Below are 7933 nucleotides of genomic sequence, written 5' to 3' on the forward strand. Positions count from 1 at the left end.
TGCATTGTATTAGGTGGGAAAGTGGACATCTGGGGGCTTATCGGGGGAGACTGAGTCCAAGGCCAGCACTACCACCTAGGGGCAATACTCTGGACAATGTTGCCTAGTGGCAAGAGTCAGTGGCCAGGAGGCAGGGGAACTCAGGCCCTCCCTGCTCCACCAGGGTCCAATCCAGGACCGAAAGAAATAATCATTCAAAACCTTTGGCCTTGGACAGTGGTTTTCAAACTTTTTTTCTGGGGACCCAGTTGAAGAAAATTGTTGATGCCCATGTCCCAAGGGAGCTGGGGATGAGGGGTTTTGTGTGTGGGAGGGGCTCAGGGCTGGGGCAGAGGGTTGTGGTGCGGGGGTGAGGGCTGCAGGGTGGAGCCAGGAATGAGGGGTTCAGAGTGTGGGAGGGGGCTCTGGGCTGGGGCAGGGGGTTGGGGTGCAGGAGGGGGTCAGGGCTCTGGGCTGGGGGTGCAGACTCTGGGGTGGGGCCAGGGATGAGGGGTTTGGAATGCAGGAGGGGGCTCTGGATTTGGGGGGGCTCAGGACTGGGGGTTGGGATACGGGAGAGGGTCTGGGCTGGGGGTACAGGCTCTGGGGTGGAACCAGGGATGAGGGGTTTGAGGTGTAGGAATGGGTTCCAGCTTTGGGGGGGCTCAGGGCTGGGGCAAGGGATTGGGGTTGAGGTGCAGACTTACCTCCAATGGCTCCCCTGCCTAGAAGCCAGACCCGCTGCTGGCCGCTTCCAGGGCACAGTGCAGTGTCGAAACAGGTAGGCACTAGGCTGTCTTAGCTGGACAGCACTGCCAACGTGACTTTTAACAACCAGAGGACCCAGTGCCTGACATGCCCAGTTGGGTCGTGACCTGAACTTTGAAAACTGCTGGCCTAGGAGACAGGTACCCCTATGTCTGCTCCGTGGGCCACTTCCATCCCCAGCTTCGGATCCTCTGTTGGTGCCACTAGTCTGTCTTGGAGTCCCCCAGGGAGTTCTCACAGGCCACTCTCTGGAGGATCTCCCTCTATCTATGGTGGTTTGTCATACCCTGCATCTGAAGGGTCTGTTGTGGCTTGAATGTAGGGTCTGGTCCTGGCTTAGGAGTGCCTCGACAGCTTCTCTGGAGGAAGCTACAACATGCAAGAGCTCTCCTGCTCTGTCTTGGAGACTGAGCTGAGCTGCTCCCTGTTGAACTCTGTCTCCACTGTGATCATGCCCATAAGGGGTGGGGCATGGCCTCCTGTGTCCAGAGCAACCTCACTTCAATGGTGTGGAGTTCATACACCCCATCGCACTCCCTCCCGCTCTGGCTAGAACTGGGCAGTGAGCATTCCTTCTGCTCTCTTCCTCCCTCCCACAAGAAGAAATCAGTGTTGGCGTGCGCCTTTCCTGGGCAGTGGAGCACTTGAAAGTCATAAGGTTGCAGGGAAAGGTACCACCTCTGAATCCAGGTGTTGGTGTCTTTCATCAAGTTTAGCCAGTGTAGAGGGGTGTGGCCCGTGAGGAGTAAAAGGGATTTTCCTAACAGGTAGTAACGTAGGGCCTCTATGGCCCACTTCACTGCCAGTTCCTCCTCCTCAATCGTTGAGTAGTTTGTTTCTCTGGGGAACAGCTTCCTACTCAAAAACAACACCAGTGTTCTTCACAATCTACCTCTTGGGATAATATGGTCCCAAGACCCACGTCTGAGGTGTCCATCTAAAGCAGTGGTTCCCAAACTGGGGTTTATCAACCCCTGGGGGTTCGCAAAATGTTACAGGGGGTTCTCGGGGAAAAAATCCCTAATGGCAGACAGAGCTGTCCCTAGGGACCCCGGGCAGCACAGGGCCAGCTGCCTGGAGCCCCTGGACTTCCAAGAGCTAAGCAGGTCAAAGCAAGCATATCTATCACACTCAGGAAATTTAAACTTCAAGACTCTTTATAAGAAATGGAAAGGGAGGTGGATATTTTTTACTGTTTTTAAAACTAAATAGGCAGCTAGTATTGTTTTTAAAATTATTATGAAGAACAAGTTTAAGCTTTGTGGTAACATGCATTGTTTGCTTGGACTGCTCAAGACCTGAATGCTTGCGTAGGACGAACTCTTTGAGCTGGCTTCTTAAATACCCTCATGCTGTTTCATATCTGATGTGATATTTCATCTTAGGAGTGCCTTGACAGCTTCTCTGCAGGAAGCTACAACACCCAAGAGCTCTCCTGCTCTGTCTGGGAGACTGAGCTGAGCTGCTCCCTGTTGAACTCTGTCTCCACTGTGAGCATGCCCAGAAGGGGTGGGGCATGGCCTCCTGTGTGCAACTTGATGAAACACAGGAGCCTTGTCTCATAACAGGCTTATTCAAAGTGATACAAGCTACGAAAGTGAGATCTTGGAAAAGTGTTGCCGTTTTCATAGTGTAATAAAAATAATGATAAATAATAATTAATAATAAATAGTGTGTAATAAGCATGTCATAAAAACAAATTTTATATTTACAAGATCACTGTTTTTATAATTTATACTCAGGTAAAGGAGAAAATCCCTGGAAATATTCATTTTTAGGAGGGGTTCGTGAGACTTGACATTTTAATGAAAGGGGTTCACAGGTTGTTAAAGTTTGGGAACCACTGATCTAAAGGATAAATGGTTTTGCAAAATCAGGGTGAAAGAGAACAGGTCCCCGAGTTTGCCAGACCTTCAAAGCCTGGAAAGCTCTGTCACACCTCACATGCCTTGGTCCATTGCACCTTCATGGGTCGGGTACTTTTCACATGGTTAGAAAGGGGATCGGCTGTTGTAGCAAAGCCAGGAACAAAGCACCTATACTAGCCTGCCAGCCCGAGGAACCACCTCACCTGTCTCTTGGTTGAGGGGGCTGGGCAGTTGGTTTTCACCTGGAATTCATCCCCCAGGGTGTACCCTGCCCCACGGTGTACCCACAGAATGTTACTGCCTTCTGGCCCAGGCAGCATTTGGCCAGGTTTTCAGTCTTCTCGAGGGCTCGGGTAACCGCTGAGAAGTGACATAGTCATCTCTAGTGCCAACTGGGAGGATGACCTATGTCATTAATGTATGCAGCAGCATACTCTTTGTGGGGTCACAGTAGTTGATCCATCAGTCACTGGGATTGGTGAGTATCCGAGTGCGTGTTTGCTGAGTAAGTATCCGAGTGTGTGTTTGCTGGGAGGGCAGTGTGAAAGCCTGAGCGAGTGCCTGATTGGCTGGTAGCCTGCAGAGGGCGGGCATTGGGGCTGTCTGTTTGTTTGTTTCAGGGAAGCCTGGCTGTTTAAAAATAGCCAGAGCTCCATGAACCAGCTGAGCAGCGGCGAACCAGCTGAGCAGCGGGGAACAGCAGAGCAGCACACAGCAGAAGTTTGCCTGGGAGTTCGCCTGGAGTGAGCCCAGTGAGGCTTACATCTTGCCAACTTCTCTGATGAAGCTCATAGTAGGAAGGTGATATGGAAGGGGGGGGGGGGGTTCAGCTGTTGTGACCTGCACTGGATGTGCCATGTTTGTCTTTCTTCCACAGGACAGAAGCGACTTTGTCTGTACAAAGTGCAAGCTGGTCTCCATATTGGAAGAGAAGATTGAAGGTCTGGAGCAACAGATAACGACCCTGCGTTGCATACGAGAATCTGAGGATTTTCTGGACAAAAGTCAGGATATGCTTCTATGGGCACAAAGCTCTAAAGATTTAGAGCAGGTTGCACAGCGGAGCCAAGAGGCCAGTGAAAAAGCTTGACAACATGTGACCTCCAGAAGAAGAAGGGGGAATGTCCGGGTTCTAGCAACGCAGACACAGGTAACTAACCGCTTTCATGTTCTCTCCACAGGTACCATTGCGGAGAGTGGACCAGATGATACATCTGTGGGGAGAAAGCAGAAGGAGACTCCGCTGGTTGGAAGGCATGAGATGCACTGTCCTGAGATGGGGGGTTCCACGACCACCACTCCCAAGAGAAGGAGGCGGGTGGTGGTGGTCGGGGACTCTTTCCTCCGGGGGACTGAGTCACCTATCTGCCACCCTGACCGGGAAAACCGAGAAGTCTGCTGCTTGCCAGGGGCTAAGATTCGCGATGTGACGGAGAGACTGCCGAGACTCATCAAGCCCTCGGATCACTACCCCTTCCTGCTTCTCCACGTGGGCACCAATGATGCTGCCAAGAATGACCTTGAGTGTATCACTGCAGACTACATGGCTCTGGGAAGAAAGATAAAGGAGTTTGAGGCGCAAGTGGTGTTCTCGTCCATCCTCCCCTTGGAAGGAAAAGGCCTGGGTAGGAACCGTCGAATCGTGGAAGTCAACGAATGGCTACGCAGGGGGTGTCGGAGAGAAGGCTTTGGATTCTTTGACCATGGGATGGTGTTCCATGAAGGAGGAGTGCTGGGCAGAGACGGGCTCCACCTTACGAAGAGAGGGAAGAGCATCTTTGCGAGCAGGCTGGCTAACCTAGTGAGGAGGGCTTTAAACTAGGTTCACCGGGGGAAGGAGACCAAAGCCCTGAGGTAAGTGGGAAAGCGGGATACCGGGAGGAAGCACAGACAGGAACGTCTGTGAGGGGAGGGCTCCTGCCTCATACTGAGAATGAGAGGCGATCAGCAGGTTATCTTAAGTGCTTATATACAAATGCACAAAGCCTTGGAAACAAACAGGGAGAACTGGAGGTCCTGGTGATGTCAAGGAATTATGACGTGATTGGAATAACAGACTTGGTGGGATAACTCACATGACTGGAGTACTGTCATGGATGGTTACAAACTGTTCAGGAAGGACAGGCAGGGCAGAAAAGGTGGGGGAGTAGCACTGTATGTAAGGGAGCAGTATGACTGCTCAGAGCTCCGGTACGAAACTGCAGAAAAACCTGAGTGTCTCTGGATTAAGTTTAGAAGTGTGAGCAACAAGAGTGATGTAGTGGTGGGAGTCTGCTATAGACCACCGGACCAGGGGGATGAGGTGGATGAGGCTTTCTTCTGGCAACTCGCAGAAGCTACTAGATCGCACACCCTGGTTCTCATGGGTGACTTTAATTTTCCTGATATCTGCTGGGAGAGCAATACAGCGGTACATAGACAATCCAGGAAGTTTTTGGAAAACGTAGGGGACAATTTCCTGGTGCAAGTGCTAGAGGAGTCAACTGGGGGGGAGCTTTTCTTGACCTGCTGCTCACAAACCGGGAAGAATTAGTGGGGGAAGCAAAAGTGGATGGGAATTTGGGAGGCAGTGACCATGAGTTGGTTGCGTTCAGGACCCTGACACAGGGAAGAAAGGTAAGCAGCAGGAAACGGACCCTGGACTTCAGGAAAGCAGACTTCGACTCCCTCAGGGAACGGATGGGTAGGATCCCCTGGGGGACTAACATGAAGGGGAAAGGAGTCCAGGAGAGCTGGCTGTATTTCAAGGAATCCCTGTTGAGGTTACAGGGACAAAGCATCCAAATGTGTCGAAAGAATAGTAAATATGGCAAGCGACCAGCTTGGCTTAACGGTGAAATCCTAGCGGATCTTAAACATAAAAAAGAAGCTTACAAGAAGTGGAAGGTTGGACATCTGGCCAGGGAAGAGTATAAAAATATTGCTTGGGCATGTAGGAATGAAATCAGGAGGGCCAAATCGCACCTGGAGCTGCAGCTAGCAAGAGATGTCAAGAGTAACAAGAAGGGTTTCTTCAGGTATGTTGGCAACAAGAAGAAAGCCAAGGAAAGTGTGGGCCCCTTACTGAATGAGGGAGGCAACCTAGTGATAGAGGATGTGGAAAAAGCTAATGTACTCAATGCTTTTTTGCCTCTGTCTTCACTAACAAGGTCAGCTCCCAGACTGCTGCGCTGGGCATCACAGCATGGGGAGTAGATGGCCAGCCCGCTGTGGAGAAAGCGGTGGTTAGGGACTATTTAGAAAAGCTGGACGTGCACAAGTCCATGGGGCCGGACGAGTTGCATCCGAGAGTGCTAAAGGAATTGGCGGCTGTGATTGCAGAGCCATTGGCCATTATCTTTGAAAACTCGTGGCGAACGGGGGAAGTCCCGGATGACTGGAAAAAGGTTAATGTACTGCCAATCTTTAAAAAAGGGAAGAAGGAGGATCCTGGGAACTACAGGCCAGTTAGCCTCACCTTAGTCCCCGGAAAAATCATGGAGCAGGTCCTCAAAGAATCAATCCTGAAGCACTTACATGAGAGGAAAGTGATCAGGAAGAGTCAGCATGGATTCACCAAGGGAAGGTCATGCCTGACTAATCTAATCGCCTTCTATGATGAAATTACTGGCTCTGTGGATGAAGGGAAAGCAGTGGATGTATTGTTTCTTGACTTTAGCAAAGCTTTTGACACGGTCTCCCACAGTATTCTTGTCAGCAAGTTAAAGAAGTATGGGCTGGATGAATGCACTATAAGGTGGGTAGAAAGTTGGCTAGATTGTCGGGCTCAATGGGTAGTGATCATGGCTCCATGTCTAGTTGGCAGCCGGTGTCAAGTGGAGTGCCCCAGGGGTCGGTCCTCAGGCCGGTTTTGTTCAATATCTTCATAAATGATCTGGAGGATGGTGTGGATTGCACTCTCAGCAAATTTGCGGATGATACTAATCTAGGAGGAGTGGTAGATACGCTGGAGGGCAGGGATAAGATACAGAGGCACCTAGACAAATTGGAGGATTGGGCCAAAAGAAATCTGATGCGGTTCAATAAGGATAAATGCAGGTTCCTGCACTTAGGACGGAAGAACCCAATGCACCGCTACAGACTAGGGACCGAATGGCTAGGCAGCAGTTCTGCGGAAAAGGACTTAGGGGTGACAGTGGACGAGAAGCTGGATATGAGTTAGCAGTGTGCCCTTGTTGCCAAGAAGGCCAATGGCATTTTGGGATGTATAAGTAGGGGCACAGCGAGCAGATCGAGGGACGTGATCGTTCCCCTCTATTCGATATTGGTGAGGCTTCATCTGGAGTACTGTGTCCAGTTTTGGGCCCCACACTACAAGAAGGATGTGGATAAATTGGAGAGAGTCCAGTGAAGGGCAACAAAAATGATTAGGGGTCTGGAACACATGACTTATGAGGAGGGGCTGAGGGAACTGGGATTGTTTAGTCTGCAGAAGAGAAGAATGAGGGGGGATTTGATAGCTGCTTTCAACTACCTGAGAGGTGGTTCCAGAGAGAATGGCTCTAGACTATTCTCAGTGGTAGAAGAGGACAGGACAAGGAGTAATGGTCTCAAGTTGCAGTGGGGGAGGTTTAGGTTGGATATTAGGAAAAACTTTTTCACTAGGAGGGTGGTGAAACACTGGAATGCGTTACCTAGGGAGGTGGTAGAATCTCCTTCCTTAGAAGTTTTTAAGGTCAGGCTTGACAAAGCCCTGGCTGGGATGATTTAATTGGGGATTGGTCCTGCTTTGAGCAGGGGGTTGGACTAGATGACCTCCTGCGGTCCCTTCCAACCCTGATATTCTATGATTCTATGGAAGGTGGTGGTCTCTCCATGCAGGCCGAATGGCATGGTTACACATTGGTAGAGGCCACAGGTAGTAGGGAAAGACGTCTTCTCCAGGGATGCTCTCGTTAGAGGGATTTGCTAGTATCCTTTGGTAAGGTCCAACATGGATATGTATTTGGCAATTCCCAGTCTCTCCAATAACTTATCCATCCAGGGCATAAGGTAGGTGTCAAATCACAATGTCACATTGACCTTTCTAAAATCAATGCTGAACTTAGTTGATCCATCAGGCTTTGGCACCAGTATGATAAGGCTCCTTCATTCACTGAGAGATTCTTCGATAACCTCCCCCCAGAGCCAGCATAGCCTGAAGTTCTTCATGGATGACCTCCCACATTTTCCTTGGCAGCGGTCAATGGTTCTCTTGAACCTTCTGTCCAAGTGTCATGGCAATGTGGTGGTGGGCTAAGTGTGTCCACCCTGTGAGAGACGAGAACACTTCAGGGATGGCCTGAGTCATTTGTATTATTTGGGCTTGTTGTTTCAGG

Source organism: Lepidochelys olivacea (genome assembly GCF_965140295.1).
Source record: "Lepidochelys olivacea isolate rLepOli2 genome assembly, chromosome: 2".
Lineage (NCBI taxonomy): Eukaryota > Metazoa > Chordata > Testudines > Cheloniidae > Lepidochelys > Lepidochelys olivacea.